This window comes from Hyla sarda, chromosome 10, assembly GCF_029499605.1.
Source record: "Hyla sarda isolate aHylSar1 chromosome 10, aHylSar1.hap1, whole genome shotgun sequence".
NCBI lineage: Eukaryota > Metazoa > Chordata > Amphibia > Anura > Hylidae > Hyla > Hyla sarda.
The window spans coordinates 138,892,793-138,915,547 of NC_079198.1; the positions used below are offsets into that span (position 1 = coordinate 138,892,793).

General features: G+C 44.0%; 1 long non-coding RNA gene across 1 annotated transcript in view; it reads right to left on the reverse strand.

Moving 5' to 3' along the window:
* Window positions 1–7,265: 7,265 nt before the first annotated feature.
* Window positions 7,266–22,755, reverse strand: part of LOC130293532 (uncharacterized) — a 196,082-nt gene continuing 180,592 nt past the window's right edge. The window contains exon 3 of the long non-coding RNA XR_008848242.1: window positions 7,266–7,365. This is a non-coding gene — a long non-coding RNA (uncharacterized LOC130293532). The remainder of the gene's footprint in view (window positions 7,366–22,755) is intronic.

The following is a 22,755-nucleotide window of genomic DNA, read 5'->3' on the forward strand; positions in this document are numbered from 1 at the left end:
CACTACTCCACCCCGGGGCAGAATCTATCCTCTGTCCGTCCCAGAGACTCTTGCCATGTCTGAATACGTCCAAGAAAATTTAAAAAAGGGCTTTATCCGTAAATCCTCCTCTCCTGCCGGAGCCGGATTTTTCTTTGTGTCCAAAAAAGATGGCTCTCTACGTCCTTGCATTGACTACCGAGGTCTTAATAAAATCACGGTTAAGAACCGCTACCCCCTACCCCTTATCTCTGAACTCTTTGATCGTCTCCAAGGTGCCCATATTTTTACCAAACTGGACTTAAGAGGTGCTTATAATCTCATCCGCATCAGAGAGGGGGATGAATGGAAAACGGCATTTAACACCAGAGATGGACACTTTGAGTATCTGGTCATGCCCTTTGGTCTATGCAACGCCCCTGCCGTCTTCCAAGACTTTGTTAATGAAATTTTTCGTGATCTCCTATACTCCTGTGTTGTTGTATATCTGGACGATATCCTGATTTTTTCTGCCAATCTTGAAGAACACCGCCAGCATGTCCGTATGGTTCTTCAGAGACTTCGTGATAATCAACTCTATGCCAAAATAGAGAAATGTCTGTTTGAATGCCAATCTCTTCCTTTTCTAGGATACTTGGTCTCTGGCCAGGGACTACAAATGGACCCAGATAAACTCTCTGCCGTCTTAGATTGGCCACGCCCCTCCGGACTCCGTGCCATCCAACGTTTTTTGGGGTTCGCCAATTATTACAGGCAATTTATTCCACATTTTTCTACTATTGTGGCTCCTATTGTGGCTTTAACAAAAAAAAATGCCGATCCCAAGTCTTGGCCTCCTCAAGCGGAAGACGCCTTTAAACGACTCAAGTCTGCCTTTTCTTCGGCTCCCGTGCTCTCCAGACCTGACCCATCTAAACCCTTCCTATTGGAGGTTGATGCCTCCTCAGTGGGAGCTGGAGCTGTCCTTCTACAAAAAAACTCCTCCGGGCATGCTGTTACTTGTGGTTTCTTTTCCAGGACCTTCTCTCCGGCGGAGAGGAACTACTCCATCGGGGATCGAGAGCTTCTAGCCATTAAATTAGCACTTGAGGAATGGAGGCATCTGCTGGAGGGATCAAGATTTCCAGTTATTATTTACACCGATCACAAGAACCTCTCCTACCTCCAGTCTGCCCAACGGCTGAATCCTCGTCAGGCCAGGTGGTCTCTGTTCTTTGCCCGATTTAATTTTGAAATTCACTTTCGGCCTGCTGATAAGAACATTAGGGCCGATGCTCTCTCTCGTTCCTCAGATGCCTCTGAAATTGAACTCTCTCCTCAACACATCATTCCTCCTGACTGCCTGATTTCCACTTCTCCAGCCTCCATCAGGCAAACTCCTCCAGGAAAGACCTTTGTTTCTCCACGCCAACGCCTTGGGATCCTCAAATGGGGTCACTCCTCCCATCTCGCAGGTCATGCGGGCATTAAGAAATCTGTGCAACTCATCTCTCGCTTCTATTGGTGGCCGACTCTTGAGACTGATGTGGTGGACTTTGTGCGAGCCTGCACTATCTGTGCCCGGGATAAGACTCCTCGCCAGAAGCCCGCTGGTTTTCTTCATCCTCTTCCTGTCCCCGAACAACCTTGGTCTCTGATTGGTATGGATTTTATTACTGACTTACCCCCATCCCATGGCAACACTGTTATTTGGGTGGTCGTTGATCGATTCTCCAAAATGGCACATTTCATCCCTCTTCCTGGTCTTCCTTCAGCGCCTCAGTTGGCTAAACAATTTTTTGTACACATTTTTCGTCTTCACGGGTTGCCTACACAGATCGTCTCGGATAGAGGCGTCCAATTTGTGTCTAAATTCTGGAGGGCTCTCTGTAAACAACTCAAGATTAAATTAAATTTTTCTTCTGCATACCATCCTCAATCCAATGGACAAGTAGAGAGAATTAACCAGATCTTGGGTGACTATTTACGACATTTTGTTTCCTCCCGCCAGGATGACTGGGCAGATCTTCTACCTTGGGCCGAATTCTCGTATAATTTCAGAATCTCTGAATCTTCCTCCAAATCTCCGTTTTTCGTGGTGTACGGCCGTCACCCTCTTCCCCCCCTCCCTACCCCCTTGCCCTCTGGTCTGCCCGCTGTGGATGAAATTTCTCGTGATCTTTCCACCATATGGAAAGAGACCCAAAATTCTCTCTTACAGGCTTCTTCTCGCATGAAGAGATTCGCAGATAAGAAAAGAAGAGCTCCTCCCATTTTTTCCCCTGGAGACAAGGTATGGCTCTCCGCTAAATATGTCCGTTTCCGTGTCCCGAGCTATAAGTTGGGACCACGCTATCTTGGTCCTTTTAAAGTTTTGTGTCAAATTAATCCTGTCTCTTACAAACTTCTTCTTCCTCCTTCTCTTCGTATCCCTAATGCCTTTCACGTCTCTCTTCTTAAACCTCTCATCCTCAACCGTTTTTCTCCTAAATCTGTTCCTCCCACTCCTGTTTCCGGCTCCTCGGACATCTTCTCTGTCAAAGAGATCTTGGCCTCCAAAAAGGTCAGGGGAAGAACTTTTTTTTTAGTGGATTGGGAGGGTTGTGGTCCAGAAGAGAGGTCCTGGGAACCTGAGGACAATATCCTGGACAAAAGTCTGATCCTCAGGTTCTCAGGCACCAAGAAGAGGGGGAGACCCAAGGGGGGGGGTACTGTTACGCCGAGCGCTCCGGGTCCCCGCTCCTCCCCGGAGCGCTCGCTACACTTCCCTCACTGCAGCGCCCCGGTCGGTTCCACGGACCCGGGGCGCTGCGTTACCACCTCCGGCCGGGATGCGATTCGCGATGCGGGTAGCGCCCGCTCGCGATGCGCACCCCGGCTCCCGTACCTGACTCGCTCCCCGTCAGTTCTGTCCCGGCGCGCGCGGCCCCGCTCCCTAGGGCGCGCGCGCGCCGGGTCTTTGCGATTTAAAGGGCCACTGCACCGCTGATTGGTGCAGTGGTTCCAATTAGTGTTTACACCTGTGCACTTCCCTATATCACCTCACTTCCCCTTCACTCCCTCGCCGGATCTTGTTGCCCTAGTGCCAGTGAAAGCGTTCCTTGTGTGTTCCTTGCCTGTGATTCCAGACCTTCTGCCGTTGCCCCTGACTACGATCCTTGCTGCCTGCCCCGACCTTCTGCTACGTCCGACCTTGCTTCTGTCTACTCCCTTGTACCGCGCCTATCTTCAGCAGCCAGAGAGGTTGAGCCGTTGCTAGGGGATACGACCTGGTCACTACCGCCGCAGCAAGACCATCCCGCTTTGCGGCGGGCTCTGGTGAAAACCAGTAGTGACTTAGAACCGATCCTCTAGCACGGTCCACGCCAATCCCTCTCTGGCACAGAGGATCCACCACCTGCCAGCCGGCATCGTGACAGTAAGCCCATTGGGGTTGGTGGCTGGGAAATTCAGTAATAAACTTCATTTAATTTATGATTTGTCCGCCCCTTACTCTGCACACACACCTAGTTTAAACTCTCTTATTCCCGCTGAAGAGTTCTCCCTGAAATATGCTTCCATAGATGAGGCAATAGCGGTCATCCTGAGCATGGGCGGTAACACGTGGCTGTCCAAGATCGATATTTCCGATGCCTTTAAGCTCCTGGCCATTATGCCTCAGCTATGGAAGTGGCACGGTATTAAATGGCGCGACAAGTATTATTTTGCTGTTAAGTTAACTTTTGGTTCCAGGAGTAGTCCTTGGTTATTTGATAAATTTGCGCAATCCCTACACTGGCTCCTGGAAAACAGGTTTGACTTTTCCCATGTCATCCACTACTTGAACGACTTTTTGTTTATTGAGCCAGGTAACGTGTGCCCCAGGGACTTGACAACCTCGTTAGCAGTATTCCAGCAACTGGCGGTTCCGGTGTCAGATAAAAAAGTTGAGGGCCCTTGCAAGTCACTGACTTTCTTAGGTATTGTTCTAGACACACAGGTCATGGAAGCCCGATTACCGCTCGACAAGCTCTCACGTATTAGACAGGCCATGCGTGATCTTGTCAATTCACCCCGGGTGACCAAGGTGCAGCTGCAATCCATTCTCGGCATGCTGAACTTTGCCATGCGTGTAATTCCACAGGGTAGGAGTTTTGTTTCCAGGTTGTTAGACGCTATGAATTCTGTGCCTGGCCAAAGCGACGTAGTCATATTTGATAGACAAGCGATTGCCGATTTTGCTATGTGGCATACGTTTTTGACTAACTGGAATGGGGTATCCTTTTTCACCCCTGGTATCGATAATGCCTCTCCTTTTAGTTTTTTCCGATGCTTCCTCCTCAGTGGGTTTTGCAGCCATTTGGGAGAATCATTGGTTGGCCAGTGCTTGGCCAATTGAGGTATTTCAGTCTCCGGGTTTTAGCAGGTCCTCAGCATTGTTTGAGTTGTACCCTATAGTTGCAGCTGCCAGTGTGTGGGGTCACCTATGGTTTAGGAAGTCAGTACTGTTTGTTTCTGATAATGAAGCTACGGTGTATATTCTGCTTAAAAGTAGATCCTCGTCCCCACAGGTCATGTCTTTGATGCGTAAACTGGTATGGTTATCATTGTTACATAATTTTCACTTTTCTAGTGCACATATAGATGGTGTTAGGAACACGGCTGCTGATGCACTGTCTAGGCTCAATTTTGCACTTTTCTTCCAGGTAATGCCAGAGGCCGATCCATCAGGATGCATTGTTCCAGCGTTCCACGATTTGGTTTTGAATTAAATGCCTATTTGTCTGTAGGTCAGGACTTGATTAATAGTTCACTTTCCCGTAACACTCAGAAAGTTTACCGTACGGCCTTTAATCTGTTTACTAAGTTCTGTCAGTCTCACCCGCATAACGATGTCCTTTCAGTATCTTTTATTTTAGCCTTTATAGGGTTTTGCCACTCCTCCTTACGGCTAGCATATAACACCATAAAGATTTATTTGGCAGGCATACAACACTTTGTTACTTTGAAGTTCCCGGATCGGGCATCTTTGTTTACTTCGCATGCAGTTAAGGCTGCCCTTAAGGGGGTTGCCAAAAGTAGAGTACCAAAGCCTCCAGGCTGGCAGCCCATCTCGGGGTCGCTGTTTAGGGAGCTGGCAGATGCCCTGGATCACTCCCCGTTTGGTCTAGGTAATAGTTTAACGCTAAAAGCAGCCCTCTTCTTAGGTTTCTATGGCTTTCTGAGGCCGGGCGAGTTCACGAGTAGAACTAGTACCGCTCCATTTCTCAAGTTGGGACAATTGCAGCGAGCCACGGATCATTTCACTCTCGTTCTGAACGACACTAAGACATCACTTCCCGGTCAGAAGGTGCACGTCAAATATTTTAAAACCTCTCACAAATGGTGTCCGGTCTTGGTCTTTAACTCGTTACTTGCTCTTCGTGTTCATGACAGTCCAGAATGCCCTTTGTTGTTGTTTAATAACATTGCTCTTACTTCCTCAGTTTTTGTTCGTTATTTACGTGTTTTAGTTAAATCCTTAGGCCATGATGCTTCGGTCATATCCGGTCATTCTCTACGCATAGGGGCAGCCGCGTCTGCCTCTCGTCATGGTGTTCCTGCTCATGTTATCAGGAAGTTAGGTCGCTGGAAGTCCAGTGCGTACATACGTTATGTTCCAAACCCGAAATTGGAGATGCAGTGTGCTTTTGAATCGCTTGTGTTGTAATTACTAATAAAGCTTGTTTTGATTTCTGAGTTGCCTGTTTGGTTTGAGTTTTGCCCTCTTATTCTACAAGGTGTACCCTTACGCGGCAGTATATGGCACAGTTCAGACTGCCTAGCCATAGTTGAGTTAGTTTTAAGTAGGTAGGCTCGCTATTTGTAGCCCCGAGCACAAGTGCGAAGGTTAATTGACTGAGTCACTTAACCTGTGTTTGTGGGAGGGGCGGTACTTGCGCTTAAAAGCCGCGGCTCCCTGTGTTCAGTGTGCCACGGCTCTCGCGTTGTCCCACCCTGCCCTCCCTTCTTTTCTTCTACTTCTTCCAAGGTATGCCCTCTTATTTTACAAGGTGTACCCTTACGCGGCAGTATATGGCACAGTTCAGACTGCCTAGCCATAGTTGAGTTAGTTTTAAGTAGGTAGGCTCGCTATTTGTAGCCCCGAGCACAAATATATATATATATATATATATATCAACTGGCTCCAGAAAGTTAAACAGATTTGTAAATTACTTCTATTAAAAAATCTTAATCCTTTCAGGACTTCTGAGCTTCTGAAGTTAAGGTTGTTCTTTTCTGTCTAAGTGCTCTCTGATGACACCTGTCTCGGGAACCGCCCAGTTTAGAAGAGGTTTGCTATGGGGATTTGCTTCTAAACTGGGCAGTTCCCGAGATACGTGTCATCAGAGAGGATTTAGACAGAAAAGAACAACCTTAACTTCAGAAGCTCATAAGTACTGAAAGGATTAAGATTTTTTTTAATAGACATGTACTAATCTGTTTAACTTTCTGGAGCCAGTTGATATATATAAAAAAGTTTTTTTTTCCTGGATAACCCCTTTAAGCTTTACCTATCTGGACTACATCTGATCTTGTGGCTGATGTATCTAAGCCCTCAAGTGTGATACTGTCTATCTCAGATACAGATAATGAGGGGAGTAGTACTGTGTGCAGTGTTTACCAACCAGTGTGCCTCCAGCTGTTGCAAAACTACAACTCCCAGCCTGCCTGGACAGCCATGCTAGAAGTTGTAGTTTTGCAATAGTTTTAAAACAGCTGGAGGCACACTGATTGGGAAACACTAAGTGAGGTCCTTGGCTATAGGGAGCGAACAACAGACCCTCTATACCAGTGGTCTTCAACCTGCGGACCTCCAGATGTTGCAAAACTACAACTCCCAGCATGCCCGGACAGCCGTTGGCTGTCCGGGCATGCTGGGAGTTGTAGTTTTGCAACATCTGGAGGTCCGCAGGTTGAAGACCACTGCTCTATACATTTAGATTATGAATTACGTGCTATTTTATTGCTGTACACTCTTAGGCGTCGGGATACATAACGTTCGTCTACGATCCTAATAAAGTTGCAGTCAGTGGAGCTTTAAGCTTTACCTACCGGGACTACATCTGACCTTGTGGCGAGAAATGCAGCGGAATAATATTACATAGACAATAATAACGCCGCCTCACCTTGGCCTCAAGGTTTCCCGGCCGCCTACCGGTGGGTATATCTTCCATTAGACACAGCAATGCAACTCTGCAGAGCAGCCAAATTGAAATTCACCTTTCTGGTCTACAGGGCAACGACGGAGCCGAAATGTTTTTTTTTTATTTTTTTTATTTTTTTTTGGGCTTCAATGTAAATTTTGTTCATTTCTTTTCTCCAGTCTTCAAAGCCGCCAGATATTGCCTCTTCTACCGTCATGTATAGTTCACCTTCATATGTATCCTGCAAAAGAGAGAAAAAAGTCACCGGGGTCAGCGGATGTTTAGATCGCACATTAATGTAGAGGAAACTAAGTGTTAAAGGGGTTATCCAGGGAAAAACTTTTTTTATATATATATCAACTGGCTCCAGAAAGTTAAACAGATTTGTAAATGACTTCTATTAAAAAATCTTAATCCTTTCAGTACTTATGAGCTTCTGAAGTTAAGGTTGTTCTTTTCTGTCTAAGTGCTCTCTGATGGCACCTGTCTCGGGAAACGCCCAGTTTAGAAGAGGTTTGCTATGGGGATTTGCTTCTAAAGTGGGCGGCTCCCGAGACACGTGTCATCAGAGAGCACTTAGACAGAAAAGAACAACCTTAACTTCAGAAGCTCATAAGTACTCATAATAACTATTGGAAAGATTAAGATTTTTTAATAGAAGTAATTTACAAATCTGTTTAACTTTCTGGAACCAGTTGATATATAAAAAAATTTTTTTTTCCTGGAATACCCCTTTAAAGATGTCGTACGAGATCGAAAAAGTGGTCCGCATTTTATTATTGAAGTCCCCCATTACTGGTCCCACAGCGTACATATATTATATAGGATACATAGTACTTACAGTGGTGCAAAAAAGTATTTATTCAGCCACCAATTGTACAAGTTCTCCCCCTTATAAAGATGAGGCTGTAATTATCATCATAGGTTATAACCTCAACTATGAGAGACAGAATGAGAAAAAAAATCCATAAAATCAAATTGTCTGATTTTTATAGAATATATTAGCAAATTATGGTGGAAAATAAGTATTTGGTCACCTACAAACAAGAAGATTTCTGGCTCTCACAGATCTGTAACTTCTTCTGTAAGAGTCTCCTCTGTCCTCCACTCGTTACCTGCATTAATGACTCCTGTTTGAACTTGTTATCAGTATAAAAGACACCTGTCCACAACCTCAAACAGTCACACTCCAAACTCCACTATGGCCAAGACCAGAGAGCTGCCGAAGGACACCAGAAACAAAATTATACACTTGCACCAGGCTGGGAAGACTGAATCTGCAATAAGCAAGCAGCTTGGTGTGAAGAAATCAACTGTGGGAGCAATTATTAGAAAATGGAAGACATACAAGACCACTGATAATCTCCCTTCATCTGGGGGCTCCACGCAAGATCTCACCCCGTGGTGTGTAAATGATCACAAGAACGGTGAGCAAAAATCCCAGAACCACACGGGGGGGGGGGGGGACCTAGTGAATGACCTGCAGAGAGATGGGACCAAAGTAACAAAGGCTACCATCAGTAACACACTACGCCGCCAGGGACTCAAATCATACAGTGCCAGATGTGTCTCCCTGCTTAAGCCAGTACATGTCTGGGCCCGTCTGAAGTTTGCTAGAGAGCATTTGGATGATCCAGAAGAGTATTGGGAGAATGTCATATGGTCAGATGAAACCAAAGTAGAACTTTTTGATAAAAACTCAACTCGTCGTGTTTGGAGGAGGAAGAATGTGGAACACCATACCTACTGTGAAGCATGGGGGTGGAAACATCATGCATGAAACGTGGCTGGGTCTTTCAGCATGACAATGATCCCAAACGCACTGCCTGGGCAACGAAGGAGTGGCTTCGTAAAAAGCATTTCAAGGTCCTGGAGTGGCCTAGCCAGTCTCCAGATCTCGACCCCATAGAAATCCTTTGGAGGGTGTTGAAAGTCCGTGTTGCCCAGCAACAGCCACAAAACATCACTGCTCTAAAGGAGATCTGCATGGAGGAATGGGCCAAATAGCCAGCAACAGTGTGTGAGAACCTTGTGAAGACAGAAAACATGTGACCTCTGTCATTGCCAACAAAGTGGATAATAAGTATTGAGATGAACTTTTGTTATTGACCAAATACTTATTTTCCACCATAATTTGCTAATAAATTCTTTAAAAATCAGACAATGTGATTTTATGGATTTTTTCTCATTCTGTCTCTCATAGTTGAGGTTATAACCTATGATGATAATTACAGCCTCATCTTTATAAGGGGAGAACTTGCACAATTGGTGGCTGACTAAATACTTTTTTGCCCCACTGTATATGCCTCTCCTTCAGCTCTATCTGTATACTGTATAAATGTAAAAAATAAAAAATAAACTGTGCAAGTATCCACTCCCTAGGTAGCATAGGATGTTGGAAGAACATTGTTGTATGTCTTTCCTCCCATTGCACAATTTCTTAAATTTCGTAAATTCATTGCATTTATCATCTGAGTAAAAATTATTTTTACGCAAACAATTGTGCATGTATACTTCACTCTTATGGTGGCGAAGGACATGGGAAGTTCACTGTTCGTCCTGATTGTCTTTTCCCAATTGTGCATCCTTTTAAAATTTCATGCACTTTATTATATTGAGGCACAGAGATCAAGCTAGAAAAACTGTGCAAGAAAAACCTGACCTATGGCATCATGGATGGATGCTCTACTGCCCCCCATCCATGATGCTCTACTGCCCCCCATCCATGATGCTCTACTGCCCCCCATCCATGATGCTCTACTGACCCCCCCATCCATGATGCTCTACTGCCCCCCATCCATGATGCTCTACTGCCCCCCATCCATGATGCTCTACTGCCCCCCATCCATGATGCTCTACTGACCCCCCATCCATGAAGCTCTACTGACCCCCCATCCATGAAGCTCTACTGACCCCCCATCCATGAAGCTCTACTGACCTCCCATCCATATTGTTCTACTAACCCCCCATCCATGATGTTCTACTAACCCCCCATCCATGAAGCTCTACTGACCCCCCCCCATCCATGATGCTCTATCGACCCCCCATCCATGAAGCTCTACTGACCCCCCATCCATGAAGCTCTACTGACCCCCCATCCATGAAGCTCTACTGACCCCCCCATCCATGAAGCTCTACTGACCCCCCATCCATGTTGTTCTACTAACCCCCTCATCCATGATGTTCTACTAACCCCCATCCATGAAGCTCTACTAACCCCCATCCATGTTGTTCTACTAACCCCCCCATCCATGATGTTCTACTAACCCCCCCATCCATGCAGCTCTACTGACCCCCCCATCCATGATGCTCTACTGACCCCCCATCCATGATGCTCTACCGACCCCCCATCCATGAAGCTCTACTGACCCCCCATCCATGAAGCTCTACTGACCCCCATCCATGAAGCTCTACTGACCCCCCCATCCATTATGTTCTACTAACCCCCCATCCATGAAGCTCTACTGACCCCCATCCATGATGCTCTACTGACCATTTTCCATGAAGCTCTACTGACCCCCCATCCATGAAGCTCTCCTGACCCCCATCCATGATGCTCTACTGACCATTATCCATGATGTTCTACTGACCACTATCCATGATGTTCTACTGACCCCCATCCATGATGTTCTACTGACCCCCCATCCAAGATGCTCTACTGACCCCCATCCATGAAGCTCTACTGACCCCCATCCATGATGTTCTACTGACCCCCATCCATGATGTTATACTGACCACCCATCCATGACGCTGTACTGACCCTCCATCCATGATGCTCTACTGACCCCCATCCATGATGCTCTACTGACCCTCCATCCATGATGCTCTACTGACCCCCATCCATGATACTGTACTGACCCCTATCCATGATGCTCTACTGACCCCCATCCATGATGCTCTACTTCCCCCCAATACATGATGCTCTACTGCCCCATCCATGATGCTGTACTGACCCCCATCCATGATGTTCTACTGACCCCCCATCCATGATGATCTACTGCCCCCCATCTGTGATGCTTTTCTGCTCCCCCATCCGTGATGCTCTTCTGCCCCCCATCCATGGTATTCTATTGACCCCCCATCCATGATGCTCTACTGACCCCCCATCCATGATGCTCTACTGACCCCCCATCCATGATGCTCTACTGACCCCTATCCATGATGCTCTACTGACCTCCATCTATGATGCTGTACTGACCCCCCCATCCATGATGCTCTACTGACCCTCCATCCATGATTCTCTACTGACCCCCCATCCATGATGCTCTACTGACCCCTATCCATGATGCTCTACTGACCTCCATCCATGATGCTCTAATGACCCTCCATCCATGATGCTCTACTGACCCCTATCCATGATGCTCTACTGACCTCCATCTATGATGCTGTACTGACCCCCCCATCCATGATGCTCTACTGACCCTCCATCCATGATTCTCTACTGACCCCCCATCCATGATGCTCTACTGACCCCTATCCATGATGCTCTACTGACCTCCATCCATGATGCTCTAATGACCCTCCATCCATGATGCTCTACTGACCCCTATCCATGATGCTCTACTGACCTCCATCTATGATGCTGTACTGACCCCCCCATCCATGATGCTCTACTGACCCCTATCCATGATGCTCTACTGACCCCCCATCCATGATGCTCTACTGACCCCTATCCATGATGCTCTAATGACCCTCCATCCGTGATGCTCTACTGACCCTCCATCCATGATGCGTTATAGGATAACCAACCATTCCAATCTGACCCTATGAGTGTTTTCGGATCAGACGTTGTAGCAGCAGATGTTATATTTATCCCGCCGTCTTTTCGGAGTGTTACCGCTCGGAGCCGTCGATAAATAAGCCGCCTGTTGCTTCCGCGCTAGTAAAGTTATAAAAGTCATCTTTATACACGCGGGTCCCCCGGGGATATGTCAGGGAGCTTAAAAGGAATCAGATAGACAAAAATAGCATTCAACCGCCCGGAAAATCTATTCTAATAGAAAAAGTCCCAAATAGATGAGAATCCTGCAAATAATCTACAGGTATTATAGATAATAGATGAAATATAACACAAATCATATAAATATGGACCTAATACATCTTATGGGCGCATCAGGGGCCTCATAATTCACCTTCACTCCCACAATAGGGCCGGATCGGGTAGTTATTCACCATTATCATATATTCCTTTAGGGCAGTGGTCTCAGACTGTGGCCCTCCAGATGTTGCACAACTTCAATTCCCAGAATGCGCGTACATGCTGGGAGTTAAAGTTTTGCAACATCTGGAGGGCAGCAGTTTGAGACCACTGCATTAGTGGGTTACTCCTAAAAAACAATGGGGACATGTGTCATTATTTGTGAATGGTAGAAGCAGTTTACCCCTTTTGCCGAATTCTAAACTATGCGCAGAAGCGCTAAATTTATCAATCAAGCGCAATGAGTTTCATAAATTAGTTATCTCCTCAATCCATTCTTTGAAAGATGAAATCGATGTTCTAGAGCAGTGGTCTTCAACCTGCGGCCCTCCAGAGGTTTCAAAACTACAACACCCAGCATGCCCGGACAGCCGATGGCTGTCCGGGCATGCTGGGAGTTGTAGTTTTGCAACCTCTGGAGGTCCGCAGGTTGGAGACCACTGATCTAGAGCATCTTGCTACGTGCAGTCCAAGATGGCTTATATTTGCGTTAAAAATATGGTAATTGCGCAAGATTTCTGCAGGTAAATGAAATGTACACAGTTAATAAATTTGTGCGGAATGAATATGTCACTTCAAGGTTACACCGAAACCTACACATCCGTGCAAGAATATAACACAAAACAGGGGTAAAATCTTTGATACATGTGTATATATAAAACTGAAATGATACAATATATTTAAAGTGTACTGCTTGCTCTATGTTCCTACCCATAATAGGCAGTATTATAGTAGATATAGGAGCAGTATTATAGTAGTTATATTCTTGTATATAGGATACAGTATTATAGTAGTTATATTCTTATATATAGGAGCAGTATTATAGTAGTTATATTTTTGTATATAGGAGCAGTATTATAGTAGTTATATTCTTGTATATAGGAGCAGTATTATAGTAGTTATATTCTTGTATATAGGAGCAGTATTATAGTAGTTATATTCTTGTATATAGGAGCAGTATTATAGTAGTTATATTCCTGTATATAGGAGCAGTATTATAGTAGTTATATTCCTGTATATAGGAGCAGTGTTATAGTAGTTATATTCTTGTATATAGAAGCAGTATTATAGTAGTTATATTCCTGTATATAGGAGCAGTATTATAGTAGTTATATTCTTGTATATAGGAGCAGTATTATAGTAGTTATATTCTTGTATATAGGAGCAGTATTATAGTAGTTATATTCTTGTATATAGGAGGCAGTATTATAGTAGTTATATTCTTGTATATAGGAGGCAGTATTATAGTAGTTATATTCTTGTATATAGGAGCAGTATTATAGTAGTTATATTCTTGTATATAGGAGCAGTATTATAGTAGTTGCAGTCTTGTATATAGGGGCAGTATTATAGTAGTGATATTCTTGTATATAGGAGCAGTATTATAGTAGTTATATTCTTGTATATAGGAGCAGTATTATAGTAGTTATATTTTTGTATATAGGACCAGTATTATAGTATTTATATTATTGTACATATAAACAGTATTATAGAAGTTATATTCTTGTATATAGGGGCAGTATTATAGTAGTTATATTCTTGTATATAGGAGCAGTATTATAGTAGTTATATTCTTGTATATAGGAGCAGTATTATAGTAGTTATATTCTTGTATATAGGGGGCAGTATTATAGTAGTTATATTCTTGTATATAGGAGACAGTATTATAGTAGTTATATTCTTGTATATAGGGGCAGTATTATAGTAGTTATATTCTTGTATATAGGAGCAGTATTATAGTAGTTATATTTTTGTATATAGGGGGCAGTATTATAGTAGTTATATTCTTGTATATAGGAGGCAGTATTATAGTAGTTATATTCTTGTATATAGGAGGCAGTATTATAGTAGTTCTATTCTTGTATATAGGAGCAGTATTATAGTAGTTCTATTCTTGTATATAGGAGCAGTATTATAGTAGTTATATTCTTGTATATAGGGACAGTATTATAGTAGTTATATTCTTGTATATAGGGGGCAGTATTATAGTATTTATTATATTCTTGTCCACTAATGGACATCCTCATCTAATGCTGACAGATCATTATGTAATATGGTTTTTCTCTTACACAACCACTGAATATGCCGTTCTGCAGTTTATGCTCTTTGTCCACAATTCCATATGGCTGTTTTATTTTCTTAGCTTGTATGTACATAACACTCCACGTCTCTCCCTATCTGGCGGCCGCCCCACTGTACAATGTAAAGGTTTTCTAATTGGGTATTCTACAATGATTACCGCGCTTGTTCTCCTGACTATGGGGCTTTGCCTTCTCCTCATTAGATCGCACATATTTCTTAATTTCCTTAACATATAAAAGCATTAAGTAGACAGAATCCATATTTAATTTCCTTTTTTATTTTTTTTATTTCTCCTCCGTCTTCCCGAGAAGCTTCCTACGACTTGCGGAGAGCTGTGGATTGAAGCAGCGGGAGTTTTCCAGGTCAATGTGGAGGTGTGTAGGCTGAATGTAATGGTATCACCTGCAGGCGGCTTCCCTTATTAAAGTCATTCAGGCTCATTTCCATACGTAATAAGGTCTTTCCATTTCTGATTAACAAAGCGCCATGTTCTTTAACAACACGGATAATGAGTGATTAGACTAAATGAATACAATTTTCACAGTCCACCTTGTGTGCCCTCCATAAATTCACACCTTGTTACATGAAGACTGGAGCCACATTATTTACACAATTGAATTGTTTGCGCCTTCGCTGGAATTGATTTCTTGTTGCTAAAAATGAAAGGTTTTTGCTCTTTAAATTTATGTTTATATTGAAGTTGTTGTGGTTCCTAGATTTGTAAATTACTTCTATATAAAAATCTTAATCCTTCCAGTATTTATCAGCTGCTGTATGCTCCACTGGAAGTGTTGTAGTTCTTTCCAGTCTGACCACAGTGCTCTCTGCTGACACCTCTGTCCGTGTCAGGAACTGTCCAGAGCAGGAACTGCTCTGGACAGTTCCTGACACGGACAGAGGTGTCAGCAGAGAGCACTGTGGTCAGACAGAAAAGAACAACACAACTTCCTGTGGAGCATACAGCAGCTGATAAATACTGGAAGGATTAAGATTTTTATATAGAAGTAATTTATAAATTTTTATAACTTTTTTGGCATCAGTTGATTTAAAAAATAAATAGTTTTTCACCGTAGTACCCATTTAACCTCACACAACTGTCTACAAGACGTCTCCCGAGCTTCCCCCCCCCATACACTGGAAGTCACTGCCCTGACACATCCGGCTCTCACTCACGAATCATAAAAAGATGCCTTGGAAAGCATATCAAAAAACAACCGCAAAAACATGTTAGAAACACAAGAGGGGAAAAAACAAGAACATAAAACAAGAAAAGAAAAAAAAACATGAAAAAAGCACGAAAAACACAAAAGAAAAAAAAAAGCATAAACAATGCTTGAGGGAACGACCCGCTCCCCTCCCCAAAAAAAGGTCAGAAAAGAAAAAAAAAACACAAAGGGGGGTATTTATGAAGCATTTTACCCTTGTTTTCTTGGGTAAAATTGTCACAATCTTTTGGCGCAGTGTGTTTTTGTTGTGACTTTTTTGTGTCTTTTCATATAATCGCATTCCTGTGTTTGGCTATGGTAGGCGTGTTTTGAGTTGGGATTTTGCAATGGTCAGGAATTTTAGAAAATTTTCCTTTTTTTTTAAAAATTTTTTAAAGGCACAAAATTTGGTGCAACCCAAATCACCACCATAAAAAAGTGCATAAAAAACACACATTACAAAAATTAGTTAAAATTACTCATTTATATATGACATATATATATATATATATATATATATATATATATATATATATATATATATATTGTTTATTTTTTTTCTTTTAATTTGTAAACATTTTTCCATATGGTTAGGATGGACATGTATAAAAGTCTGGATATTTGGTACAATTAAGTTTACAAACCATACTTGTTTACATGTTCATCCAAATTATTACTTCAGAATTAAAATTACTATGTTTTTACAGATGCAAATTAGACACCTTTTGTAATATGTTTGGTTCATCTAGTAGTTTACCAAGAAAACGGCTCATCAATATCCCACCACTAGGGGTCCTTGTACCTACTGAGACACTAACCAGTCCTGCAGCAGCCTCAGGATTGTCCATGAGTCATGGTCAAGAGAAGACTCATGGATGAGGCTGCATAAGAAGGTGCACCAATCACATCCCACCACCACAAGGTAGGGACACGCCCCCACCCACCACTACAAGGAGAGACACGCCCCCTTCCCCTCATCCTGTTTATAACCCTGTGAGCTAATGAAAAGATGTAAAATGAAATGTAAAATAAAGGACATTCACAATGAGCTTCCTGGAACTATCACCTTAAAGGTGGGTAAATTCACACATATGACAGTCATTTCTAAAATAGCGCCAAATTTATAGCCTGAATCGTGCCTTTTTGTACATTTGGTGCAGTGAATTAAAAAGCCACCCATGAAAAAAAGGAGTAAAAAAAAAAAACACATACCACAGCCATTATTCATAAATACCCCCCAAGCAAAAAATTGTAGGAGTACAAAAAAAAAGAGGGCTGTCCCGGTATGCTGGGAGTTGTAGTTCTGCTACAGCTGGAGGTTCACATTTTGGAGACCACTGTGATAGAGAATATTTTCCTCACAAGATGGCTTCTTACATTATAAATGACGGCTGCATAGAAATCTTTTTTTTTTTTTTTTTTTTAAGTAATAAATATACAATTCATATGGGGTTAAAGAAAACTTTAAGTAACAGGATCAAAGTCACCAATAAGATGTAAAAAGTATCTTTTCAAAAGGAACCAATGTAAAGAAAATGATAGAGCGCTCAGCCCAACATTAAACTAATGAAGCCGAACCGGAAATCAACAACTTAGCCTCAGAACTAGAGAGTCACTATGCGAAAATACAGAAATGGATGAAATTATAGATGGTCATAGAGTCAGGGGGGTTTATACTTCTGTATGCTGGAGTCAGGGGGGTTTATACTTCTGTATACTAGAGTCAGGAGGGCTTATACTTCTGTATGTTGGAGTCAGGGATCTTATACTTCTGTATGTTGGAGTCAGGGGGGCTTATTCTTCTGTATACTAGAGTCAGGAGGGCTTATACTTCTGTATGTTGGAGTCAGGGATCTTATACTTCTGTATGTTGGAGTCAGGGGGGCTTATACTTCTGTATGTTGGAGTCAGGGGGGCTTATTCTTCTGTATACTAGAGTCAGGAGGGCTTATACTTCTGTATGTTGGAGTCAGGGATCTTATACTTCTGTATGTTGGAGTCAGGGGGGCTTATACTTCTGTATGTTGGAGTCAGGGGGGCTTATACTTCTGTATGTTGGAGTCAGGAGGGTTTATAATTCTGTATGCTGGAGTCAGGGGGGTTTATACTTCTATATGCTGAAGTCAGGGGGGCTTATACTTCTGTATACTGGAGTCAGGGGGGTTTATACTTCTGTATGCTGTACTCAGGGGGGGGGTTATGCTTCAGTATGCTGGAGTCAAGGGTGTTTATACTTCTGTATGCTGTACTCAGGGGGGGTTTATACTACTGTATGCTGGAGTCAAGGGTGTTTATACTTCTGTGTGCTGGAGTCCGGGGGGGGGGGGGTTTATACTTCTGTATGCTGGAGTCAGGGGGGGGTTATACTTCTGTGTGCTGGAGTCAGGGGGGGGTTATAATTCTGTATGCTGGAGTCCGGGGGGTTTATCCTCCTGTATGCTGTACTCAGGGGGGGGGTTATACTTCTGTATGCTGGAGTCAGGGGGGCTTATACTTCTGTATGCTGTAGTCAGGGGGGGTTTATAATTCTGTTTGTTGGAGTCAGGGGGGCTTACACTTCTGAATTTTGAAGTCAGGGGGATATATTTCTGTTTGTTGGAGTCATTTCAAGCAATGAAAAATAAATCGGATTCCTGTGGAGATTCCGTGCACTATTAACCCTTTAGACGTGGCGTTCAAAGTTGAACACTGCGTCTAAAGTGAAAGTAAATCATTGCCGGTTAGCTCAGGGGGCTGTTCGGGATGTCCGCGGTTAAATCGCGGCATCCAAAACAGCTGTGACACGGCAGGAGGGTCCCCTTACCTGCCTCCTGGTGTCCAATCGAAGAATTACTGCTCAGTGCCTCAGATCCAGACATGAGCAGTCAAGCAGCAGAATCATTGATCAATGGTTTCCTATGAGAAACCATTGATCAATGTAAAAGATCAGTGTGTGCAGTGTTATAGCCCCCTATGGGAGCTATTACGCTGCAAAAAAAAAGTGGAAAAAAAAGCGAATTAAGATCATTTAACACCTCCCCTAATGAAAATAAATAAATGTATAAATAAAAATAAACATATGTGGTATTGCCGCGTGCAGAAATGTCCGAATTATAAAAAATATATCGTTAATTAAATCGCACGGTCAATGGCGTACGCGCAAAAAGATTCCAAAGTCCAAAATAGTAGTATATAATGAAAAAATGAATAAAAAGTTTCAATAAGTTCAATAAGTTGATCAATAAGTCCTATCAATGCAAAAATGGTACCGCTAAAATATTCAGATCACGGTACAAAAAATCATACCGCCCCATACGCGGCAAAATAAAAAAGTTATAGGGGTCAGAAGATGACAATTTTAAATGTATACATTTTCCTGCATGTAGTTGTGATTTTTTTTCCAGAAGTGCGACAAAATCAAACCTATATAAGTAGGGAATCATTTTAACCGTATGGACCTACAGAATAAAGAGAAAGTGTAATTTTTACCAAAAAAATGTGCTGTGTAGAAACAGAAGCCCCCAAAAGTTACAAAATGGCATATTTTTTTCTACGTTGTCTCACAATGATTTGTTTCCCCTTTCGCCGTAGATTTTTGGGTAAAATGACTGACGTCATTACAAAGTAGAATTGGTGGCACAAAAAATAAGCCCTCATATGGATTTTTAGGTGCAAAATTGAAAGCGTTATGATTTTTTAAAGGTAAGGAGGAAAAAAAACGAAAATGCAAAAAAAAAAATAATAATTAGCATTCTGTTTCAAAGTATTTGCTTGCTGTCATATAATAGGAACCGCAGAGGTGTAGGAGAAAAAAGCTGCGATGGCGCTCCCAAGGAGGTAACCCGAAGTCGAGGGTATTGGTGAAAAATAATGAATAATTTATTCTTCCAGCATAAGAAATCAAAGAAAATAATTGTCACGATGCCGGCTGGCAGGTGGTGGATCCTCTGTGCCAGAGAGGGATTGGCGTGGACCGTGCTAGAGGATCGGTTCTAAGTCACTACTGGTTTTCACCAGAGCCCGCCGCAAAGCGGGATGGTCTTGCTGCGGCGGTAGTGACCAGGTCGTATCCCCTAGCAACGGCTCAACCTCTCTGGCTGCTGAAGATAGGCGCGGTACAAGGGAGTAGACAGAAGCAAGGTCGGACGTAGCAGAAGGTCGGGGCAGGCAGCAAGGATCGTAGTCAGGGGCAACGGCAGAAGGTCTGGAATCACAGGCAAGGAACACACAAGGAACGCTTTCACTGGCACTAGGGCAACAAGATCCGGCGAGGGAGTGAAGGGGAAGTGAGGTGATATAGGGAAGTGCACAGGTGTAAACACTAATTGGAACCACTGCACCAATCAGCGGTGCAGTGGCCCTTTAAATCGCAAAGACCCGGCGCGCGCGCGCCCTAGGGAGCGGGGCCGCGCGCGCCGGGACAGAACTGACGGGGAGCGAGTCAGGTACGGGAGCCGGGGTGCGCATCGCGAGCGGGCGCTACCCGCATCGCGAATCGCATCCCGGCCGGAGGTGGTAACGCAGCGCCCCGGGTCCGTGGAACCGACCGGGGCGCTGCAGTGAGGGAAGTGTAGCGAGCGCTCCGGGGAGGAGCGGGGACCCGGAGCGCTCGGCGTAACAGTACCCCCCCCCTTGGGTCTCCCCCTCTTCTTGGTGCCTGAGAACCTGAGGATCAGACTTTTGTCCAGGATATTGTCCTCAGGTTCCCAGGACCTCTCTTCTGGACCACAACCCTCCCAATCCACTAAAAAAAAAGTTCTTCCCCTGACCTTTTTGGAGGCCAAGATCTCTTTGACAGAGAAGATGTCCGAGGAGCCGGAAACAGGAGTGGGAGGAACAGATTTAGGAGAAAAACGGTTGAGGATGAGAGGTTTAAGAAGAGAGACGTGAAAGGCATTAGGGATACGAAGAGAAGGAGGAAGAAGAAGTTTGTAAGAGACAGGATTAATTTGACACAAAACTTTAAAAGGACCAAGATAGCGTGGTCCCAACTTATAGCTCGGGACACGGAAACGGACATATTTAGCGGAGAGCCATACCTTGTCTCCAGGGGAAAAAATGGGAGGAGCTCTTCTTTTCTTATCTGCGAATCTCTTCATGCGAGAAGAAGCCTGTAAGAGAGAATTTTGGGTCTCTTTCCATATGGTGGAAAGATCACGAGAAATTTCATCCACAGCGGGCAGACCAGAGGGCAAGGGGGTAGGGAGGGGGGGAAGAGGGTGACGGCCGTACACCACGAAAAACGGAGATTTGGAGGAAGATTCAGAGATTCTGAAATTATACGAGAATTCGGCCCAAGGTAGAAGATCTGCCCAGTCATCCTGGCGGGAGGAAACAAAATGTCGTAAATAGTCACCCAAGATCTGGTTAATTCTCTCTACTTGTCCATTGGATTGAGGATGGTATGCAGAAGAAAAATTTAATTTAATCTTGAGTTGTTTACAGAGAGCCCTCCAGAATTTAGACACAAATTGGACGCCTCTATCCGAGACGATCTGTGTAGGCAACCCGTGAAGACGAAAAATGTGTACAAAAAATTGTTTAGCCAACTGAGGCGCTGAAGGAAGACCAGGAAGAGGGATGAAATGTGCCATTTTGGAGAATCGATCAACGACCACCCAAATAACAGTGTTGCCATGGGATGGGGGTAAGTCAGTAATAAAATCCATACCAATCAGAGACCAAGGTTGTTCGGGGACAGGAAGAGGATGAAGAAAACCAGCGGGCTTCTGGCGAGGAGTCTTATCCCGGGCACAGATAGTGCAGGCTCGCACAAAGTCCACCACATCAGTCTCTAGAGTCGGCCACCAATAGAAGCGAGAGATGAGTTGCACAGATTTCTTAATGCCCGCATGACCTGCGAGATGGGAGGAGTGACCCCATTTGAGGATCCCAAGGCGTTGGCGTGGAGAAACAAAGGTCTTTCCTGGAGGAGTTTGCCTGATGGAGGCTGGAGAAGTGGAAATCAGGCAGTCAGGAGGAATGATGTGTTGAGGAGAGAGTTCAATTTCAGAGGCATCTGAGGAACGAGAGAGAGCATCGGCCCTAATGTTCTTATCAGCAGGCCGAAAGTGAATTTCAAAATTAAATCGGGCAAAGAACAGAGACCACCTGGCCTGACGAGGATTCAGCCGTTGGGCAGACTGGAGGTAGGAGAGGTTTTTGTGATCGGTGTAAATAATAACTGGAAATCTTGATCCCTCCAGCAGATGCCTCCATTCCTCAAGTGCTAATTTAATGGCTAGAAGCTCTCGATCCCCGATGGAGTAGTTCCTCTCCGCCGGAGAGAAGGTCCTGGAAAAAAAACCACAAGTAACAGCATGCCCGGAAGAGTTTTTTTGTAGAAGGACAGCTCCAGCTCCCACTGAGGAGGCATCAACCTCCAATAGGAAGGGTTTAGATGGATCAGGTCTGGAGAGCACGGGAGCCGAAGAAAAGGCAGACTTGAGTCGTTTAAAGGCGTCTTCCGCTTGAGGAGGCCAAGACTTGGGATCGGCATTTTTTTTTGTTAAAGCCACAATAGGAGCCACAATGGTAGAAAAATGTGGAATAAATTGCCTGTAATAATTGGCGAACCCCAAAAAACGTTGGATGGCACGGAGTCCGGAGGGGCGTGGCCAATCTAAGACGGCAGAGAGTTTATCTGGGTCCATTTGTAGTCCCTGGCCAGAGACCAAGTATCCTAGAAAAGGAAGAGATTGGCATTCAAACAGACATTTCTCTATTTTGGCATAGAGTTGATTATCACGAAGTCTCTGAAGAACCATACGGACATGCTGGCGGTGTTCTTCAAGATTGGCAGAAAAAATCAGGATATCGTCCAGATATACAACAACACAGGAGTATAGGAGATCACGAAAAATTTCATTAACAAAGTCTTGGAAGACGGCAGGGGCGTTGCATAGACCAAAGGGCATGACCAGATACTCAAAGTGTCCATCTCTGGTGTTAAATGCCGTTTTCCATTCATCCCCCTCTCTGATGCGGATGAGATTATAAGCACCTCTTAAGTCCAGTTTGGTAAAAATATGGGCACCTTGGAGACGATCAAAGAGTTCAGAGATGAGGGGTAGGGGGTAGCGGTTCTTAACCGTGATTTTATTAAGACCGCGGTAGTCAATGCAAGGACGTAGAGAGCCATCTTTTTTGGACACAAAGAAAAATCCGG